Consider the following 23,561-nt stretch of genomic DNA (forward strand, 5'->3'; position numbering starts at 1 on the left):
CGTTCCAAGCTAATTAAAAATGGTAAGGATTCCAAATCTAAAAATTAAGATTAAAAAAATAAAGATTTAAAAAATCCTCTTCAAATGGTTAACTTACATCTCCTATTAACAAGGTCCCTGGTTTCTTCCCAGCCTTTTACATTCCCTTCCCCTCTTCCAGTCCTTTCCTTCTCCAGTTTTCCTGCTAAGTAGTTTAAACAACAAACAACAGAACTGCCATTTCTAGCCTCAAAAGATTTTGCGAAAAACTAACAGTTTCAAACCTACTTACTACCTCAACATCAAAATTACCTTGGTTTTACTTCTTTGACTCAGTGACTTAATCTCCTAGTTCCATACACTTCCCACACAGCATTTCTGGAAGCGTTCAGTACCTAAACTCATGAAAGATTAGGGAAAGTGATAACAAAAAGCATAACGAAATGTCACATGTTCATAAAATACAAAGGAGCTCTCTACATAAGTATCTTAAACCACAGACACCTTAAGCTTCTCTGCTGAAACTCTAAGAGCTTCACAAATGTATCACAAAACTTGCATGCAAACGACAAAACAGGAATTTCACCAGTGTCTTTTGCATTTCTCCAGGCACAGTGTGCAAGTATGAATTCTGCAAACTCATCATATATTTTTCCACTGATTCTTATCAAGGAGCACCAGTGGTGGTAGTGGCAGCAGAGACACTTCTCCTTTCCACTGCTTCAGTGTCTATTAGACCCAGAAATAATTCTTTACAGTTCAGTGAAAAATATGGGCTTCAGTATTACAGTTCAGAGCAGTATCATGGTTTTCAGATAAATTTATTTTATGAAGCTACTCCAACACTGAGATTAAAACCTGCACACTGAACCTCAACTTAAAGAGCCCACCCAAATGCGTCCTCATAATTACACTGCCAAATACCACTGAGGCTGATTTGCCTAAAGATTTATTTCAAAAATGTGATTCCCAATTAAGATAAGTCTCTTGATTCTGTGGTTTTTACTTAATGATAGTGTAGCATCACAAAACTCAATACAACACAGCTAATGCAAAGGAGTACAAATGGAGACAAAAACTATGCCAGAATTATTCAATGCTGAAAAGGCAAAATTAGAAGCAAATTTAGGAGATGTCATAGATCACTACACAAAAATTGCAAAGATTATGCTGTGGCTGGGTGTTCTACTGTGATAGTAAAATAAAATAAAAAACAAGTAGAAAAATAACCTTCCCTAATTTTAAAAAAAGCCCCCCCCACACTACTAGAATATTTTTTCAACTGCTTCAGTAATAGACATGAAATATCAGAGTTCACGGAAGGGCTACAAAAATTATCTGGAGAGTAGAAGTGTAACTTGTAGGATCAGTAGCTTGACATATTTGGTGAACCAGAAAGATTAACTGATCACAGAGGTGACAGGGCCTTTCAGTCCTGCTAACAAAAGTAAAGAGACATTTTAACACTTGGGAGTGAATAACAGACACATTTGCCCTTGAACAGAGATGGAAATTTCCGAACCATGTATACACAATACTGAGTCAATAACTTTGCTTTAAAAACCTTTGTAAATCACACATTTTAATACAACTTCCAGAATAGCTTCTACTACCTAACTGCACTGAAATCAGAGTCTGCTCTGAAATCTGTGAACCTGCCCTTCCTTCTCAGGCTTTGGGAAAAATAAGTTCCACAAGCACAATATGTTCATGTTACTTGCAGCTTCCAATGCATTTCCAGTTTTCCAACACCTTTTTTTTTATAGCACCTTCCTCTGCTGGTAGGTTGCTGACAGCTGGAGACTGAATGTCAGACGCAGAGACAGAACCAAAAATCCTCCTTAATCCTTCTCCTATGCTCAGGCCAAACTGATCAGACTTGCTATCAGGACAAATTTTCTGTCAGAACAGGTAGAATATCTTACTATTTTTTAATGATCTTCAGTAGCACAAAATGCAAACTCCTGAATCATTCAGGCATACCTTACCAGAAAAATTTCAGCTATAAAACCTACAGAAGTTCCAAAATACCGTAGGAGGTCTGACTGCCTTCTTTGATGCATTCAGCAGTTTACTCCATGGAAACTGACTTGCTCAGGTTAATGTTTTAAAAAAGTAAGTTTAACAGACTGTAGAGTAAAAAGGGTTGCACAGGAGACACTGTCACTCTATGCCTTATTGACAATTTGTTGAACAGAAAACGTCAGTGCCAAGTATTTTTGCAGCCTGCTTTACTGGGACAATAAAATTCGCCATTGATGTCACAGAGACTCAGCTACACACACTAAACAGTACTGCACAAAAGTGAGTCAAGTCACTAATTTACACTTTCATCCTCTACTTGTGCAGAAAAATATCTGAGACCAAGACAATGTAAAATTAAAATATTTTCACACTATTAAAATTCATGGATGGTGGCAGCAGTACCAGAAAATAATAAATTTTGCCATCATACAAATAAAGAAGTTTAACCCAAATACTGCTTATTTTTAGGTTTCTGTGAACCCATATGCACTTCCCAAGCCTCACACGAAACACACCAATAAGCCACTGCCCTGAGATTTTTGAACACAGGTCAAATCAGATCACCAGCTTTCCAAGGGCAGGGCCCCAGCTTTATCCAAGAAGTAAAGCTTGATCAGCATGTCTGACCTGAAAATGAACACTGGCCCTAAAATGAACTCATAAAAGCTTCTAGGCTTCTAATTCCAAGACTGAATTTGTAAAAAAACCTCTGCAAATGTACACGTAAGTTTCTTTAAGAAAGAGTCACCAATGTACTGAAGCAAAATTAGATGTTTAATTTGCCAATGTAATTAACCAGGTAAGAAAATGTCCATAATTTCCATATACACGCATTTGGAATCGTATTTTCCTAGGAAACAACACACTTAAAGCCATGAAAGTGCCCAACTTCCATATGAATACTCCACATAGCCCCCAGAAGGAAAGCCATCTGCACCTACCAGAGAACAGTCTACTGCTGCTTCACAGAAAAGCAGCTTCAGAGAGATGTGCAGTGGTTGCACCAGTGGCTTTAGGCAGAAATGAGAACTAAGTCAGCACCTGTGATTGAGGGCAAGGTTTAACCTTGTCCACTGTAAACCCAGGGGGTGCTTCTGACACAGCAGTTCAAGAGGAAGAGGACACAGCACAGGCTCTTCCCCACAGCACTGGGGAGGCTGCAGCACTGCATGAGAACTGTGGAGTTCAGAAGCAGCTTTGGCAGAAGACTCCAGAGCTCCTCTGGATGCAGCACATAGTATCAGTTTCAAATTGTCTAAAACATGCTGCTGTAGCTGCAGTGATGAGGCAAAGAAAAGCTTTCTCCTTCCCTCAAGATTTTCTTTTGACCTCAAGGACCAGCAAAATGAACAAGGCCCCTCCGCTCTGCAATATGACCACAGTAGCATTGCTTCACTTTACCCATAAGGTTTTACAAGTAAATTTTTCTGATGGCATTACCCACCACTCCCCTTCTTTTAAATAAAGGAGACTGAACATTCTAAAATAAGATGTGAAAATCTAATTTTATTTAAATGTTTGTTGGGTTTTTCAGAAAGGTCATACTAGATCAGTGTCTGGGGGAAAAAACAGATTCCACACATATACCCAATGCACAGATATAAAAAAACCTGAAAAACTTACGTTTAAAATGTAAAATAACTTTAATGCTCACCACTGTAAAACCTTTCAAAAAGCACTGTGACTAACAAAAGTTCCTACAAATGACAGAAGAACTTAAAACTCATTTTTCAACAGGAACAGATACATCCCTTAAAAATGCAAGAAATTTCAGTAACTTCAAGTATTCACATCTAAAATACTAGTATCATGATGTATAAAGGGTCAACTGAATGCAGCAGTGCATAGCTGAAGTGGCCCCATTTTGGCCAGGATCCAGTTATTTTCATGGAGATTGAATAGCAAGGCATGAGATTTCTGCAGCGTGTTGGCAATGAACAGAACAATGTCATTTAACCCTCTGAACTATTCTGCAGCAATAACTTCTTCCAGAACAGCTGGGTGACATTTGGTATCTTTATTTTTTACAGGGCAGAAAAAAGTAGTTAAAAAGTAGTTAGACTCTTTTTTCCCCTCAGCTACATATAAATAGTAAAAAAACAGCCTTAGACTTGTTAAAGCTATGATTTCAGTTTATGCAAGCAGGAGAGCTATTTTATGGGTTTGGTTGGGTTTTTTTACTTACTCATTTGGGTACCACCCTCTGGAACAGAAAATGTCCTGGGATAAATTCCTGAACTGATCAGATACAAAAGTCTCAAACCAGGTTATTTTAGATTTAAATAAAATTGCATTGACAATGTTAGAGCAAATTTACAAGTACTGTATTCCCAGGGTTCAAATCAGCCACAGAACCTTTGACAGACCATGAAGGGCACCCTCACACACGACAGTCTGAGTATACAAACCCCACAGAGCAGTAGCAGTGAAGGTGGCTTGCCCAGAATCTCTCTGAACTGCCTATGGACACATAGGAACAAAGGCACTAAGACCCAGCTTGTTTATCTCACCTCTAGTATGGAAAAGACTACACCTAAATGAAAAATTTTCCATTTATTATTACTGTTAGGAAGCCAAAGCTAGAAAGTTTTAAAAAGGTGAGTAGGAAAAGATTCTCTATGCGGGTTTTATCCACAAGGCATCTAAATGCGAGTCTAGACTTACTGGAGTTCAATAAATAAAGAGTGAAGTTTTGGGGTTTTTTTAAATCGTCTACTAACAAACTGAAATTCTAAAATTCAAGCACATGAATTGACAGATTCTGCTTTTCAGTTTACTCTGATCATGGGTTTTATGGAAGAGTTCTGAAAAAAGGACTGCAAAATTTAAATATTCTAGTCAAATTTCTTCATTCACCATAAATTATTAAACCTTAATAACAGCTCTTTCTTAAGCTCTTACACATCCTGATTTTGAGACAAGACATTCTTATTCAAGCAAGGGCAAACAAAAAGTGCATAAGCAAATCTGTTTTGCTTTCTAGGCTGAAAAATATTGGTATGTTTTCTACATGTTACAATAAGGAACAGTGTCACTAAAGTTAGATTGTACTAAATGATAGCTAATTTTGTAATGATAAGGCATCACAGTCATTAACTCTGCTTGTGTTGTTCTCTGGTCCTGCTCTGAGATACAGTCTCTCTTGCCTGTCCATCAACAGTGATAATTAGTTTTCAGGGAATTTGACTCTTTTTTTTAAGACTTTTTTTTCTAAGATCTTATACTTCATGATGAAATTTTTACTTGAATCAGAGGTAGCCTAAACCTGTCCTTTTTTATACAATATCACATTCTGTTGATAAGTTTATTAGGCAAGGACATCATAAATCTTAAGTATACTCTGGCAGCATTTTTTGCTGCTCAAAATTATGTAATAATCCCTCATGATCAAATTTAAGAATTACATTAATTTCCTTAAGTTTTTCAGGAAATGTTAATAAAGTTATAAAGAATCAGCGTAACTGCTCAAAAAAATTAGGAGAGCACACAAAGAAGGATGAAGAGGCTAAGTACCAGAATGTGCCACCACTTGGCAACTGCGAGAAGGAGAAATTCAAGTTTCTTGACAAATTAATGACTGATATACCTATAACTTTGGAGAACCTACAACACATGCCTCCCAAGTAAAAACCCTTCATTATTATGAGACCTGTTAGTTGAGATTTTTGAGATGGAACTAACCTGAATATTCATTACTAGATGCATGAATTCTGTAATTTTTTTCTGGCGGAGTACCCAAGTAACTCAGAAATTGCTCCATGATTAGAGTATGCACGCATTCTGCTGCAACCAGCGACTTTGATATATAAGCAGCACAAATGTTATGGATGGGTGTGTTACCAGTTCAAGCAAGAAGACAGTGAATCAAAGTACATAAATAAGGTAGAAGCTTAATATGAAGACTAGAGAGTTCAAGCAGGCTTGAATCAGCCAGATGAAGGCAGCAGAGATGTTGAATTTTTCATTACTTTCTCCTTCACGTTCCACTTGGACTTTTCTAAGTGGCACCCCCCCCCCAGTTCTTTTATAGCACTTCCCAGTTTTGATGGGGGAGGGGGAGAGAGATAGAAAATGATACAAATTACTACACAATTTATTCTCTTACCACAGTAGGACCGGAGAGAGTTTTAAATGTCTGTATGCAGGAGGAAACACCTATCTCTGGAGAATGCAAACCTAAGTATTAATCTTGACATAAACCTTCCATGTGAAATTTTATACTGCACTTGCACATAAAAACAGCTTTGAAATGTGAACCTCACATATGCATTGTCATTCTATTTCCAAATAGATGGCTACCAGCCAAGGCATATCCAAATTCAAATAAATTACTTTACATAGTGCTTAACTGGGTATTTGTAAATCCTTCAGGTAGCTGAAAAATTTTAGGAAGACCGTGGTTTACACCATCTTTTATCCACCGTGCACTAAAAATTTCTGGAGAGTGTTTAAAATACATGCCCTTTACCAAGGATATTAACACTACCTTCACAGAAGTCTCAGAAATGACAGTAAGACAAAGTTCATGTCATTGCACAGCTCCCGAAGCCAAGACCATTCTCTTTTCCATCTCTCAGAATGTTCCTGATGACTTTAATCTACAGATTAAAATACATCAACTATGAATTGAAGTGTTACTGGAACTCATTTTCCTGCATTAGATTGTTCTTCTTTCCGTATTAGGAAATAGCATGTCAAGAAACCCCTACGAACTCTATTTTAGGAGCAGCTTATGTATGTTTTTCTTTTTCACAAGCAAGTGTGAATGTGCTCCCCACCCCAAAATTATGCAGTTTCCTACTTCTGGGTAAACCTCAAGGGTCGTGTACACCCACATGGTAACAGATGAAACACCATGAGAAAACCATCTTCCTGACTGTGCCGTCTCCCTTGTCAGGCAAGTATTACCCAACTGAATAAGGCTGCATAAATTAACATCATGCAAACCCAGATTTTCTCTTCCAGCTCAGATTCTCATTGTTTCCACCTGACAGTGGCAAAAAGATGTTATTTACTCTGCTCTGCAGGGTTTCAGTATTATATCTGGGGAGAAAAGCAACAGTCCAGTTTCTCCAGTCACTGCAAACCACGCATATGCAGTGTTTAAGGGCCATTTTAAGTGAAGTCACTTTCAGAACCACAAGCAGCCCGGACTGCAACATTTCAGGAATTGCAGCCATTCTCACACTTCATACTAGATCTATTTCTTTACTTTTTAACCAATACCCAAATATTACCGAAAGACAGACATGCACACCAAAGTACCTAAAGATCACAACAGTTTTGCATGGCTTTAATGTTCTACAAAACTAATTTAAAACCATTACTAAACCCAAAAGAACAAAACTGAAATTGTGCTTCTGGGCATTGTGCACTTATTGAATTCAAGTCCTAATGTAAAACACGAGAGGCCCCTATTCTACACATGACCCTGCTTCTGGATTATGGATGGATAATGTTCATTTCAAAGACTATCTTTAGGCAGGGATTATTTCAGTTGACAAACATTTGAAGATCAATAGAAAAAAACCCACTGTTTCTACATACATCTAGTTATTGTTTGTCTAAAAACAACTCCACTGACTATAGTATCACTTTTTTATTGTTTTTTATTCAGATCCCTATCCAAGCAACAATTCCTCTATCCATAGACAAGATGGAATCTCATCCTTCAACCTCACCACTAGAAACATCAAGACAACTTCTAAAAATACAGTACCAGTACTCCTGTTTATGTCTGACTAGTAGTGACCAGAGAGACTTTTCCCCACTGTGTTCTAAAAAAAAAAAATCACACCCAGCCAGCATGGGGCTTATAATTCCAGAAACAAAAATTTAACTTAAAATAATGAACATCAAGGATACACAGATGTGTCAAATCAGTTGCGAGTCAAACAATGATCCTGAATAATTCACACGGCACTAAGTACTTTCATTCCTGACTCAAGCTGTAAAATGAACTCTTTCTAGAAACCCAACTGCCACTGTTTTATTGCCAAAATATGTATGTGCAGCTCTTTCAAGTTCATTGAGAGGCCACTGGCATCAAAAATTGCAAAGCACCGTGACATGTATGCAGCATTCAAAGCCAGAACTCTAAACCCAGCTTTTAAAGCTATTTCCCAAACAGCGTGCAGCTGGATACAGGCCAGCAGTTTCTGCCCATGTGAAGTCCAGCTGATCTCAACAAAACCTTAGGAATTGGTAAGCAGCTCTCCAAGGAGATGAGCTAAACAACTGTGTCAAATGGAAACAATCACTTGCATTAAAGCTGAACTGTGGTATTTGTTTTTATGACAGTAGTATTTCATATGTAGAAAAATCTACTCTTTAAGCCTTTCTTCCATATAATTGAAGTATTTCATGCTTTCTCCAGAGCACAGTATTATTTTCACTCTTCCTTGTGGGAAGCCATCCCCACACTCTGCTGGCCACAAGGCTGAGTCTACACATCTGCCTGTGTGGCCATGCTGGGAGCTGCTGGACAGAGCAGGCGAGGGAACTTGTAAACAAGCCCCACCAATCCAAACCTGCACTACATCTCTTCAACAGAAGTTCCTGCCCTGAAGGGATTTCAATAGGATCTAACATGTCCACATACTTAAATGCATATTAGGCCCCAAGCAACTCCCACTTTGTCAGAGTTGTTTAGTAACAAAGCATCTAACAAAGCATATGAAATCCAACAGAAATCTTACAAAAATGTATTCTATAGAACCCCATGATTAATGACATTTACTATCCCATTTTTAAGTTACCTCTCTAAGTACATCCAAAACTTAGTACATTCTATGAAATCTGTCCCAGAAGTCCCCACACAAGATATATGTTATTTACACTGGCCATTCAACTTCAGCTACTTTGAAGCTAGAAATTGGTAGATTCAGATCTTAAAGCTTTCCTCTTTTTTTTTTTAAACCAAAACAAGCCTGGCAATTCTACTGTTCAAATATTAAGCCTGACACTTATTTAGTCAACTGCCCTGATTTCATTAGGAAGAGATTCTGTAGTGTTCTTTTTTGTATATAAAGACTTTCTGTAGCTGTCAGAGTCAAAATCATTTGGGATTTTGTAAGCAAATGTCAAAACTTTGTCTAAAGGGGCAAAACCTGTCAAACACATACTAATGGTTTAACTCTCCAAATACCCTGATTAACTACAGGCAATGTGCAATTTTAAGAACAGAATAACACACAGACACTTGCAGCAATGTATTGATTTATGCTTTACATCATGACAAAAGTTACATATGTTCTAACATTCCAGGCAAAACTGATATAAAACGTATAACCTTATTTTTCACTGTGCTAAACTCTTGACTGTAACAATACCTCATAGCAGAAAGTCCCACGGGCTAAGACAGAATGTGACTTTTTTAAAAGTGTGTAAAGATAGTTTGTGTAAAAAAATCTTAGAGAAATCTCCTGTATAATGCAATCCAGATTTTTAAACCTGTTTCTGACCTTACTGGATCAATGTATTTTTCTATTTACTTCAGTTTTTCTCATCTGTCTTCTCCAAACTAAACCAACCTTCACTTTACCTCCTTTGTCCTACTTGCCCACTATTATATTTCCTACTAGTATCAGACACTACAGAATTTCATAGATCGATCAGATAACGAACAGATAATACTTCATTTTTTCCCCTTTAATCTCTTGAACCTCTATCAATATTGATAAAATTCAGATGGTTTTATGAAGATATTCAATGACACACATAGCAATGTATCTCAGTAGTTTAAATAATTCTTACTCATGAGTCTCTTACCAACCTTACCCCTGAACATTCTCTATGTCATCCTCAAGTTCCCTGCTCTCCTCCAAGTCTCATGCAAGCTACACAAGGCTGTTACGTCAGATAAAACTTGTTTCCATTTTCTAGAACTTTCATAACCCAGGAAGAAATCATGGTAACAAAAGCCAAACAGCCCATTGTCCAATCACTGCACTGTGTCTCCTTATTGAAAATCTGTTCTGTGCAAGTGCTACAGACCCTACCCTCCACACCAGACAAACCTTAACATTTTTTCACAGGGACACTGATCTAATCCAACAAGTCTTGGAAAGGATATACACACACTTTTTTGGGGGAAGAGAGGGAAATAAGATTTGTCTGGTTTATCCTCCAAAGATCAAACTGCCTATCAACATGCACCTTCACTTTATAAAACAGTTAAGATTTTATGTGTTTGTGAGGCACAATGCCAACACAAAAAATTACCTCTAAGTAAAGTTACTTTAAAAAAAAGTGGCACCAGCTAACAAGACACAATACTAAAAAAAAGTTGACATGACTCTCATTAAATAAGAGACCAAAATGCCAGATCCGAACATGCTGCTGAAACTACAAATTATTCCAATATCGACTGCATCCCTATCAGAACTGGCTATAGGATAGGCCACATCTGAAGGGAATGCTATTCTAGACCACAGAATAAATAAAAGATTATTTCAATTTAAGACAACTGAGCAATACTCTGCTTCAATTTTGACAGACAAAAAAATCAAAAAAGAAAAAATAAAAATCTAAAAATGAATATACAGCCAGAAAGCTTTTTCTCAATAACATATTATCAGTTAACTAACATATTACCCGGTTCACCAGAATCAGGAACTTGTTACGTTTCCAATGTCATGTGCATTAAACGAATTAGGAAAAAAGTTGTTTGACTTCCCAGTAATTATTTCTATTACTCCAAGGCAGTAACATTTATTTTAATCTGACACCTTTTCAGTTACCATGATAAATCCTATACAGTCTAAATGAAAAGCATACTTTAAGAATAAAAAGTGAATATAATCACCTTGTACAGTTTTCTTACTGCACACACATTAATACATTCTTTCAAAATGCCAGTATTCATAAACAAATTCTCCTCATTAGAAGAGTTTTAAGACGACATCTGCTAAGTTATCCATGCTCTGGAGACTACTGACTAACAGTTTCAGACTTTGGATTTTTTTTTTTTTTTTAACACACGAGACTCTCTCTAGTCCACACCTGTTCCACAGTAAATGACAAGACAGAATGTCTAAATAATAAAACAGGTTAAATGCTATTTAGTCAATATTTGCATAACAATGAACATTTACTCAAGCTCTAAAGTATTAACTATTATTTAACTGTCAATCACTGTTCTCCCAAAATTGTATTTTGGGATGTAACTTAGCCAACACTAACACTTAAACATGTGCAAATTGCCATTTAAGTCATTGATGTTATACACATGGAATTCTTTACCATTCATATTAATCATTAAGTGTGAATACAGCAATTTAAAGGGATAAGATCTGGTTCTTAGTCTTCTACATTAGTTTTGAAAACATTAAAATACTGTTAAATTTCTGAATTCAGAAAAATAATTTTAGCACACAGAGAGGACTAGACACTACTTTGGCAATTATTTGGACCAAAAAATCAACAGGAAATTCAACTAACAGCTGAAGGGAAGTCAATAAAATACATTAAGCACAGTCAGGAAGGAACTTTTCAAACATCATTAAATTTCCAAACTGTCCTAACCAAACTACTTTCCATGCTTGAACTTCCTTCCTAAAATGAAGCTTTCTAGATGAACATTTAGAACAAATAAGTAACAGAGATGGAGAAGAGAAAAATACAAAGTAGTTACTGTATTTCTGCACATATAAAAACACATCCAGTAATACAAGCTACTGATATAAATGAAACAATTGCACAAATGAGTGTTTACAAGTTCCCTCCTGGGTCTGAAGTACCTCAGCAGGAACTAAATCATGATTTAACATGTCTTGACAATTGAATAAATTAGAAAAATATTGCAACCTCTAGCAACATTAATTTCTCAATTTGCCAATTAGTGTCCTTCTGTCAGGGAGAACACAGTAGAACCCCTTTCTTTGTCAAGTCTCCTCCAAAACCACCAGTTTCTGAAAGGCAGAGATATAGGACTGTCTCTCAGTACAATCAAAAGCACAATGCTTCCTAAAAAATAACATTCCAATTTTATTAGACGGATAGTGTCTTAGGACAATACACAGGAACAACAGGGCAACACACAGCAACATGGTGTATAGTGTTTTCACCACATCAACCCTTCAGTTTGCACCAATGGGAGTTTTTTTAAAGCAGCTCAAAGGAGAATTCTCAGAGAAATATGAAGACAATGACGTAGCTGTGCACATGCTGTGGGAAGCTTCCTTCAACCCCACAGGACAAAATGAGAAGAAAACAATACAGCACTCATTACGAAACCTGTTGAATTATGCTGTGTTGACATGGGGTTTCTTAAGACAAAACTCAACATATAGCCACTAGAAAAAATATAATGTAGCATATTCCATTAAACAATATTTAAAACATCCTACTTGTCTAACGATTACTATCCCCTGATAGTAATTCTATACCTCCTAATGATAGCATTTCTATACCTCAGAATGCAACTGGTGCACTCGTCCAAAAAAGAGACCATCCCTCTACCCACTGGTGTCTGGGCAGTATCTGGCCAAGTTACTGTATCCTCTTTAACTAAAGACAGGAATCATGGGAACAAACGGATATTCCGGGTCAAGCAGTTCAAATCCCAAAGTAGAGTGGAAAACTACATTCTATCCCCTCCCCCTCCCCCTTATATAAGCTAACCAGCTCCATCTTAAACAGAGCCTTATTCCACTACTCCTAAGGGAAGGCTGTTGCAGACTCCTATGCCTCCGTTGCTTAGGAACCATCTTTTCTAATTTCCAGATTAGGTTTATTCTTGGATGGTTTATACCCATTTGTTCTTATACCTCAAGCACAAAAAGCTCTTTTTACCCACATGTGTTGTTTCACTTGTTTTTATGAAGGGCTACCTCTTCCATACTTCCCCAGATCAAACAAGACACTCTCTGAGTTCCAGGAATCAGACTCTGGACCTCTTTTAGTCCAAATGTCCTTTTTACTTGAGGGTGGGTGATAGGAGTTATACCCAGTATTTCAGATAAGCTTTCACCAGTACCCGAAAAGAGTCAATACCACTTTACTTCTTTAAAGAAAAATACTAGCATGGCAACAACAGTGTACTTGTTATCCTCATACTGATCTTCACTGCTAACTTCGATCAGTTTGTCATCCTGAGTATTACAATTCTTTTAATGCTATTTAATACAACTCCTTTTCCTACTGGTCATGTCTCAAGGTCTCAACTTTGTTCTGTGCAAAACCTTCTTTTGTACTGACAATGCTTGACATCTGATGAAAATCATGAGACTGGCATGAGAAGAAGGAATGGATAAATGATTTTAACGAAAATACTAAATCTTGAAACTGATCCTTGACAAAGTCCACTATTTACATAGTTCCAACACATCATCTCTAGTCATCAAGTTCTATCCATACTTGACACATCCTGTCACCATTTAAAATCAATTGTCTCAAAAAACATCCCTCTAGTTTTTATAGAGAATCATGTTGCACATTATATGACTTTTAAGTTTAAAGAGGTCAGCTCTAACCATGTATCCTCTCCAAGAAGTCAGGGATATTACAAAAAAGAGGTGTTTGATTTCTCTGACAAATCTTCCTCTGTTAAGAGCTCTATCACTTCATACCCTTTTCATCTTACCTCCACAAGAAACAGCTTTTCTTTCTAAATTTAAACAAATCTCTGTATATTAAGGTCACACTAATGATGCAATTACTATCCCAAATCACCTTTTCCTCTTAACATTGTTCTCCAGCTATCCAATACCCTTCTGCCTTGCCATTTAATAACAATTCTTGAAACTGAGCCTCTAATTACACACGTCACCTACTTCAAAATTGCAGAGTAAATATCACATAATTCCACTAACCTGCACCATGCAAGTTGGACTTTATGGAAATAGTTTTTATAACCTCACTTCAGTATGACTTATGTGCATATGTTCAAAATGTCTTCACTGAAAATTAAGGCAAACTTTCATGTAGTCTTTCACAAGTATCTGAATTATTTTTAGTCTTATTTCATTATCCCCGTGCTTCCTGACAAGACATGTGAAGAGTCTTATTCAGGTTTTCTGCTTACTCCTGATGCTCCTTTTCAATTTGCTATTAACCCTGTTAGATCTTGTATCACCACTTTTTTCTATCTGGAAAAAAAAAATAAATAAAAGTTTAGTAAGAGCATAAATATTTTATACAGCTGCCAGAACTACCTGCATTTATTGCTGTATCAGAAGTTCAGCCATGCCAGAAGTAGCTGAAAGCACCTCATCAAATAAGCCCTGAACACTGCTGTAAAACTGGAATTGCAAGAACATTTGGATGCTAAACTACTTATGGACTTTGCAATTTGAATGTTCACTTCTGCAATTACAATTACACACAGCTTTCCATGACACTCAGACACATTTACGTCTTTTTTTTTTTTGCTTTAATTGAGCCTTTTTTTCTTGTTTTTCCCTAAACAATGTTTGTCTAAAACATGAATAAAAAAATTAATGCCACAAAGCCTCTCCAGAGCTAGAAAAAGAAAAGGCAAATTAAAGCTGTTTAATTTCAACTTCATCTCAAATGATACAGCCAAATGAAAAAAAATAAAGCTACAAGAAAACCCGTATTATCAATATTTTGGCTTGAGAACAAACTGCACAGCTATTACAAAACTCACTTAAAGGGGGGAAAAAAAAGGTCTGCAGAAACAAGGTTCAAATTTAGGATTACTATAGCAACAGAGAGGAGGGAGGGGAAAACTACCAGATTACTCTCTCAGATCATCAAATCCTTGAAAGAATAAATTTAGATTTGAGTTTCAATCAAATTAACTGAATTCATCCTATTCATTAATGATAAACACATCTAATTAAGGACTAAATTAAACAAGCAAAAACTGTAGTACAAGAAACAAAGTAGCAATTACAACATTCCAGACTGAATTACCTCACCTTTTTCTTCTACCATAAAATATGTATTTGGTATCACAACACGTCTTCATACCAGTAACTAATAACAGAATTATTTAGGAAGGTGTCCAGTTCTGATTAAAGGTCTGCAAAGAAAAAGAGCCATTTGAAATCTGCCTCAATCTTGTTAAGTGACCAGAGTACCTACACTACTGAAAGTGATTTGACTTGAGGCTGTAATGAATTACTGAAAATACAGTTGGTACAGAACTAACATATTTCAACAACATATGCGAGCACAGTAATGACGTAACTCCCCAAAAATCGAGGAATGTAGAAATAAGCTTAAGCTCTTTAAAAAAGTCATATTCTGTAAAACAAACCCAGGATAACCTAAGTAACTAATTACTCACACATTTTTAAATTGTGCAATCTTTAACTTTCTTTGTATTTTGGAGCTGTTTTAATAAATGCTTAAATACAAAATGGACACATACATACACTTATATTAATGACTGATGAAAAAAGCAAGAAAAATAGAAGTGTCTATCTTTTGGGGAGAGCAGCTATCTCCATGCTTTAACCCACTCATATTACATAGGATTCCAAAGCCACTGAACCTGCAGTTGAAGTGGCAAATGCAGCTACAAAGGTTTATTTTTGACATTGTATGCTTTGCTTGAGGTGTGGAGAGTTGTCTCCTCACTTTAGTGGTAAATATTGACCCATAAAGACTCTAAGCCTCAGGCAACTTTTCCACCAGCCAGAACGTTCAATTAATAAGCCTGCCCTCATAATTTGCAAGACTGCCTAAGTCCAGCTTTCCTGGCTGACATTCAGATTTTAAGCATGTTTCCCAGCCTTCTGTTCACCACTTCTGGCTTTCATTGACCAGCTGCCAAAATGCTCTTTATTTTCTGGTGGCTGGGCAGCCCAGAGGACAGTTTGAGAGACTACCTTCTTCCAAGTTGTGCAGCAAACTGTTCACTGTGTTCCCTGCTCTTGGCTCCTCCCCAAGATTCTGCAGTGAGGGAAAATAGGAGGATACTGGAAGAAATATCATTCCACTGGTGTGAAGCAAGAGCATAGGCATCTTCACTGGCCTTTCCTTGTCCTTAAACCAACATCTCCATTAACAGACTGGAACTGAGTCAAAGAAAGTGTCCCAGGTCAACAATAAAGACTATGGCAGATCTAAAAGTGGACATCCAACCTGTCAAAATTGTTACCCTACGCTGCAATCACAAACACTCCTTCCAGGAGAGAGGAGAGAAACTCAGTATAAGATGGTCCACACAACTCAGCACTGTCAAGATCAGTGCAAGTTCTAAAGCAGATTGAAAAGCAACCTGGAAAACCACACAGCAGACAGACATTCAGTTACAAGTAGCAGCAAAATCAAGAACAACAGGATGGTCCTGAGTCCAAGGCATAGAAATCCACTCACCAACCTTCCTTGACACATAAGAGATGAAACCACTTTCCTTTGGATTAAGGACAGATACCTTATCTCTCTCTATCCAAATCATGTATGATTCGCTTGCTTTGCGAAAGCTCTAAAGAAGTTACTAACTTTTTACCAAAGTCCCTTTATAAGCAAACAGGGAAAAAGCCATATATTTATATGTACAGCTGAGATCTAAGTAAATATCTAAGATTAATATTAATTTATTTTTTCTGCCTATTAATAGATTCAAAACCATTGTAATACTGTACCATAAACGTTCTACATATCCAAATAAATTTTAACTGTATACTTTTGGCCACCAACACTTCATGAAAAATAATTTACAAGAACAAACACCACTTTATCCTAAATCCACCCATAAAAGACATAAATTTATTCTGAAATGTTTCTAAGTTATCAGTTATAACTGAAATTACCATAATATCTCTGAAGACTCTCCATCTACTAAATTTTACTCTAAGCCCAAGAGAGTGGGGAAAGAAAAAAAAAAACAAACCCAAGAAACCCCACACTTTGCTGTGTACTAGTAGACTTAAAAATAATATCCACAGTAAGGAAAGAAAATTTACTTTGGAATCAAAATAGAATCTTGAGCTTTACACTGAATCTGTTATTCAAATCACATGGAAATTTGAAATGACATTTAAAAATAAAGTGACACATTAGCTGTGCAGAATTTTACCTGAAAATCATGAAAACCCTTTCAGTAACTGAAAACAACTACAAAAAAATGACAAAACTAATGAAACTTTATTTCCTACTAACTGAAGTCTCATATGCTTCCCTATTTATCCTTTTTAAGTTCTCATGTTCCCCCCTACATCCTGCATGAGTGCCATGCTCACTCCTCCCCTCATCTGAGCACTGGTTCACCAAGGCTGGCCACGCAAGTGGCAAAAATACATTTGGACTGGCTCAGAGCTACCCATACCCTGACTGGCCGGCAAGCGTGTGACACCTACACAGCCACATGTTCCTGCTTTTCAGAACAAATCAGGAGCCATGCCCCTCTCTCAGTGGGGGCACAAGTTTGGCTATCATATCTCAATACTTGCAGAAACCTTTTATGCTTGAAGTCACCATTTTCCTGTTAAATTTAGCTGGATATAGCTAACAGGTTCAGAAGTTGAAGACAAAAATGAGGTAAGTCCCTTCAACTCTGGATTACTTTAAGCCGTGCTGATTCAAGGTCACCACACAAAGCTTTGCTAGACAAGATCTTTCAGAGCAAAAAGCCAAGTATACAGCACCTCTCAGTTAATACACAACAGCAGCGATGATGATTTTTAGGTGGAATGGATGCTTCACAAGTGTACATACTTAATAGATTTTCATCAATATTTTGCACTGACAATACCTAAAGAAATTGCTTCATCTGTTAAAACACTAAACTCATGGTATGCTTTATCCATCTCCACAGTCACAATTCACTAACAGTCACTTTATGCTCAGTCGTGTGTAACACACACACAAAACTGCCACAAAAAAAACCCCAAACAACAAAAACAACACACACAGCCAACAGAAAAAACAGAGAAGACAGTTTTCATGGGTCAAGGTTTTCCTCAACACTTTCCAGTTTAACCTGGCATAAGCTATAAATGAACTGAAATAGTATATCAGACCTTTCAAGATTCAAGATCTAAAACAAGATAAAAATAAAAAGCATAAAAAGCAATACAACAAATTTGAAATTTGTGAAAAAACCATCAAAAACAACCCCCCAAAAGCCTAAGTTTTTATGGCTCCAAGCCAAATTACAGTCTTTAATCCAAAGTTGCTTTTACCTGTTTACTGATTTCAACCAAAAACCTAGATGATTTTTTTTTTTGCCCCCTAGTCTTTGGAGCATAACCATATCACAACATTCATCTACTCATTTGACTTGAAAGTATCAAAAATACCATAAAGCGTTACTGATTAACTGCATTTACTACTGTTTCCATGACCCCTTTACAGCAATTCAATTAGGTATATGAAAGAAAAACAAAATCTCAAAACTCTGAAATATTTTAGTGCTTATTTTTTCAGACTTTCTGAGTCTAGATGTGAAAATCATACATAACATATGGCACAAAAATCAGTTATTTAAAAAAGACAAACCCCAATACATTAGTCAATTAAAAATGCAAAGCAATCTTTGATCAGTCTGAAGAGCACAGATATGCCAAATCTCATTTTAAAAGAGTAGCTCATAATATCGCAGTTTTAAAATTGAATTGACATTTGCTTTTGTCTATGCAAATTTTTAATTAATCTGCAGGGAAAACCATTCAAATAAGTGCTAGTGAAAAACTCTTTTGATGTTCCACTTGTTAGTGCAACTGATTTGAGTTTGAAAGGCTGATCTTTCACTGGATAAAAACTGTATCCAGCAGAGCAGGCAGAGATCATTCCTCAGAATGCAATCTAATAAGCAAGGTCAAAAGGAGGAAGTTAGGAAGGGACTGAAGAAGTTGTTACTCCTGTTTGGCAACACCTTCAAGGACAATGTTCTCAGTTTCTCTGAAAGGCCACAGAGTCAATCCAGCAACACCAGCATGCACACACTGGTCAGCCAGCCCAACGGGCAGTAGTTATTCAAATCCATCTCTACACAAAACCTTTACTTGCCCTGAAGTGAAGAACAGTTAGACTTTGGAATTCCCCAAAGTAGCAGCAATACTTAAACTTATTCAACACCAAGACCGTTGGTTGGGATGTCAGACCTGAGTTCTCATGGCAAATGACACCATCTCAGCTTACGCCTGATATGAAAAATAGTAGTTCTGAAAGGGGCGTTTCCTGGAGTCTCTTCCCCTACAGCATTTGCAACTATCAACCACTAAACTTTCTGAACTGACAAGACCACAGTAAACAACATCCCCTGCGTAGTGAGGAAAGAAATCAATTACCCGCTTCAATGTGACTAAAGATTACCAAGATTATTCTCAATAAACAGCAGATGCTTATTGAGATGGTAAGAGATCTTATCATACATTACTACAGAATGCTGTTATTGTATACACGATACTTGAGAGAAAAAGTAGCCATAGAAAAGGGGAATTTTAAAGTAAAGATTATCACAAATCACAATCTGTATAACCAGTACTTTTTAAGCATTACTACCTCTAATGAAAAGTTTTCCTCAGGAAATAAACTGGTTCACATGCTTTACACTTTACACCTTTCTCTGCTGACAGGTTTGTACAGCTAATGCTCTCAACCCTAGCAAAACCAGAGTATTTTTGAAGAGAAATGCTGAATAAGTAGTAAGACTAGGTAATATTTTCCTATTCCCCTGAGGAAGCTGATTAAATTATATGAATGAAAACTGCCTAACTCAGGTAATCTAGGAACTTCTACTATTTTTAAAATATACCTGCTTTTGCATCTGTTACTATAGAAGATGCATAACTTAACAGAAGAGTTTTAGACAGGTTCCTCAGCAGATGTCAAATGACCTGCATAATGAAATCAGCAGAATAAACTTACATTCACATCTGTTTACAATCACTTTTCAAATATAAAGCACATACCACCCTAAAATTGCCTAAGGAATATTTACTTGCAGTCTGAATTACTAATACAGTGTTATTTCACAGATCACTTTCTGTGGTGCAGCATGGACCAAGAATAAGTTCTAATTCAGGAGCCACCAAAGTCAGAAAATCAGCATGCTTTTTTCTTCATGCCCTCATACCTCAGGTGTCTCCACTGCACAACAAAAGCAACACTGATATGCTCTATTTTGCAGAATTACTAGGCACGTTTTATTATTACTCATTTTTCCCCTCAAAGCAGGACTGGCTCATTTGCACAGCAACAGTTTGGGGTTTACAAATTATTTACTATTTACCACTGCTACAATTCTTTAATAATCAAGAAAACTATTTCTACCAGTCACAAAAGCAGGGGGTGCAAGATTTACTGCCTAGCCTCCTCAGGAAGCACTTGTCACATAGATGTTGCACACATTGTAGCAATCAACATGCTAAGCAGCCTTCTACTAGTTTGAAACCTTCAGTTCTATTATTTTAATATACTTATTAACAATATTGGCTACTTCATAATTCATTTTTTCCCTCCTATACCAAGTCACAGAATGTTGGATGAGATTTGCTAAAGGCCGTTCATGCTGTGAAACGACACTTCAAAAACTAAGACTTGGGGCAGAAGTAGTTTTATCCCTACTTTTGTCCATGTCTCTCAGCGCTCAAAGGGGTTTTCTCTACCTAATTTCATCAGATAATCCAATTCCATACACAGAATCACACACTGGTTTGGGTTGGAAGAAGCCCTAAAGATCATCCAGTTCCAACCTCCCTGCCATGGCCACCTTCCATCCACTACACCAGGTTGCTCAGAGGCCCATCCATACATGCAAAATAGCATTTAATATTGATGGTGAATCTCAAAGAATGAGAAGAGTTGAGTCATCTTCTGTTGGATCCATCTAAAAAAACTGTCACAGAAAAATACTGATTCAGTAAATGACCTTCTTCACTCTACAGCATTAGTGAACCATACTCTAATGAACTTACTGGCACAACATGCCAGCAAAAATACTTGCTTCAGATGAAGCACAAACATTCAGATTTCTCACACCTGTAATCATCAACCACAGAAAGAAAACATTAAATCAACACAACAGTTTTTGGCTGAAAAGCCCTATTCTCAGCATGGAACTTGATACAGAGAAAAGAACTCCAGTAAAGTCACAAGACACTTAGAGATGCAAACATAGTAATGCACATATTATCTTGCTAGAGTGAAGATGTAAAAACTTGCAAATGCCTCTTCCTCAAAACTCTCCTCAGAAAACCACCAAGTTTAAATTTGGTGAGGCAAATCATATAGATCATTACATTCACTCAAGATTATTTTTACAAGATGGCATCAAATCTGTTTACTGCATATAAAGAAACACCAAAGCCACCTGCTTCGGAAGTCTAGGCCCTAGTTGCATTTTTTCCTCACTTATTACGCTCTTAAAAGAATATTTCCTTACTGAAAAACAGAATTGTTACACCATTATATTTAATTACCAAAAATGGGAGCCTATCTTAAAAATAGTTTGCATTCCTTTATTTTTAAAATAAATTCTTTTGCTCTATTAAAAAAAAAAAAAAAAAAAAAAAAAAAAAAAAAAAAAAAAAAAACACCAAATTTGTGACTGTTAAGGACTGCCTAGAATTCTACGGGCACATATGGTCACGTTGACCAGAGCCATAAACAGCCTGTCTGCAGGGAGATACCTGTAGCTTTCAGCAGAGCATAGAGGAATTATCCAGCAGTAGCTGCAGTTTAAGAATTCATAAGCTCAAGGTAGACATGTTTTGTGAAGCTCTGTATAAAGACATAAATCACAGTGCAGCAACTTTCCAAAAAGCAAAGAATAAAACAAAACCAGCAATGAGCTTACACTACAGAGCTACAGCAGTATCTCATGAAAGATTTAAATGAAGTGCTATTCCTAGCCCCCATCTCAACACAGCCATGGATATTTTTCCAGCTTGACTGGATTTTCCCCCTCCCTAATTGCTAGTTTTAACTAAAGCCAACATAGATTAAGAATCAACCCTAAAAGCAGCCCAGCGAGTGCGTAGCAATTACGTGCAGACAGGCATGTGACATTTTGTATCAAAAGCAGACCCTGGAAATGCTAAAATGCAGATACCCCTTCCACCAGAGGAAACAAAACAACTGCCCGTCTGCTGCTGGTGCCCCGCCAATCCCCAACACCGCACACACGCATCCCAAATCCTCCTTCACTCCTACGTCCTCTGCGGACGACAACTTGGACGTTCCAAAGCCCGCATTTCGCCCCGCACAGTCCGCAGGTCACCTCTCGGGCTGGAAGAAGGGGCAGGTGAAGCAGAAGGGCGGCGGGGGCAGCGCCGGCAGACGCAGCGCTTGGGTGCAATGGAGATTCCAACGCCGAGCGACCGCTTCCTGCGGCGGCTGGAGCATCCCGGCGGGCACGGGATGGGCAGCGCGTCTCCTGAGGTAGGGCTGGCAGCACCGTGCCCCGCAGCTCAGCCCACCGCCCATCCCGGCCAGCACCCGCAGCCCCTCGTCCTGCCCCCCCACCTCCCCGGTGACCCCAAGCCCGCCGCAGCCCCTCACCGCAAGCACCCTGCGCGTAGATGGTTTTTCCGCACACCCCGCCACGTTTTCCAGGCAGACACGGCCCCCTCCGCTCCCCTCCGGGCTCAACGAGCCGGTTCCAGTGTCTGCGCCCCAGCCTCTCCTCACCGCCCCCTCTTCCCCCCCCCGCGGCGCTCGTCACCCCCTCACAGCCCGCTCGCTGCTGGCTGCGCCCTTCAGCCTCCTCCGCGCCGTCACGGCCGCGGCGCTCACCCGAGGACAGACGAGAACAGGCGGGAGCGAAGGGGCCGCCGCGGCCGGTCCCCTAACGAGGCTGTCGCTGTCTCGGTCCCCGCCCCCCGCCGCTCCCGCCGCCCCCTCAGGCACCGAGCGGCCCCCGCCCGACAGGGTGCGGCTTCCACAGCCCGCAAACCCTACAACGGTGCCGCCCATTGGCGGGCGGGCGCGCGCCCGACGAGTAAGCGGCTCTCCCATTGGCGGAGGGGAGCGGGGGGCGCGGGGCGGGGCTGCCGGGCCGCCCCTGGTGGGTCCCGCGGCTCCGGGAGCGCCGGGGGGTCCCCGGGCGGCCGAGAACAGGTTGGGAAGAACCTTCGGACACAGGAAAAGGGGTTCTTGTGGCGCTGGATCCCAGCGGAAAGGAGCGGCACGGCCCCTGGGAAGCTTATCTTAGAGCGGGCCGGGAGATAGGCGCAGGCAGACATCGCTAATCGCCGAGGACGCGCTGCGATAAGGGCTCGTTATCGCGCTGCGGTGGCGGTGTCTGATCGCTGTCAGCTCAGAGCAAGGCCAGGGCGGTCCAGGAGGGCAGGACTCAGGCTTGAGAACTGTCTTGGGGAGGGCTAGAGACACCTGTCAGAACCCGAAGGTGTTTAATCAGTGGAATATCCTCCGGATGTTAAATGCCAGGCTAACGAGAAGCCGTGCGCTTCATTCAAGAAGTGTGCAGATACATCGTACAGCCTGTGCATAGCAGGCCTGATGAGAGCTCTCTAAGTCACCTCTTTAGATCTTCTGAATGCTTCGGAGAGTTGGTATAACCCCTCGGTTTGTTACAGTCACTGCAAGCACCAACTGTAAAGTTAACTTCTTCTGTTATCTATTTTCTGTCCATTTTTACTGTCCTTTCTGTGTAATTTTAAGACTGCTGCTCTACACTT

The 23,561-nt window shown here is 38.7% G+C and overlaps 1 protein-coding gene across 8 annotated transcripts in view; it reads right to left on the minus strand.

Annotated features, from left to right (window-relative positions):
- ADD1 (adducin 1) overlaps positions 1-22,759 on the minus strand; it is a 63,179-nt gene extending 40,420 nt beyond the window's left edge. For 6 of the 8 annotated variants that reach the window (XM_082281367.1, XM_082281366.1, XM_082281365.1 and 3 more), the window contains exon 1: positions 22,657-22,759. The gene's annotated coding sequence lies outside the window, so the exon portion shown is untranslated. Of the gene's footprint in view, positions 1-21,973; positions 22,015-22,422; positions 22,446-22,656 lie in introns of those variants that run through there. The other 2 variants (XM_082281364.1, XM_082281363.1) reach the window with 2 other exon arrangements.
- Positions 22,760-23,561: the final 802 nt, after the last annotated feature.

The sequence above is a fragment of the Coloeus monedula genome (genome assembly GCF_965178545.1).
Source record: "Coloeus monedula genome assembly, chromosome: 5".
NCBI classification, from domain to species: Eukaryota; Metazoa; Chordata; class Aves; order Passeriformes; family Corvidae; genus Coloeus; species Coloeus monedula.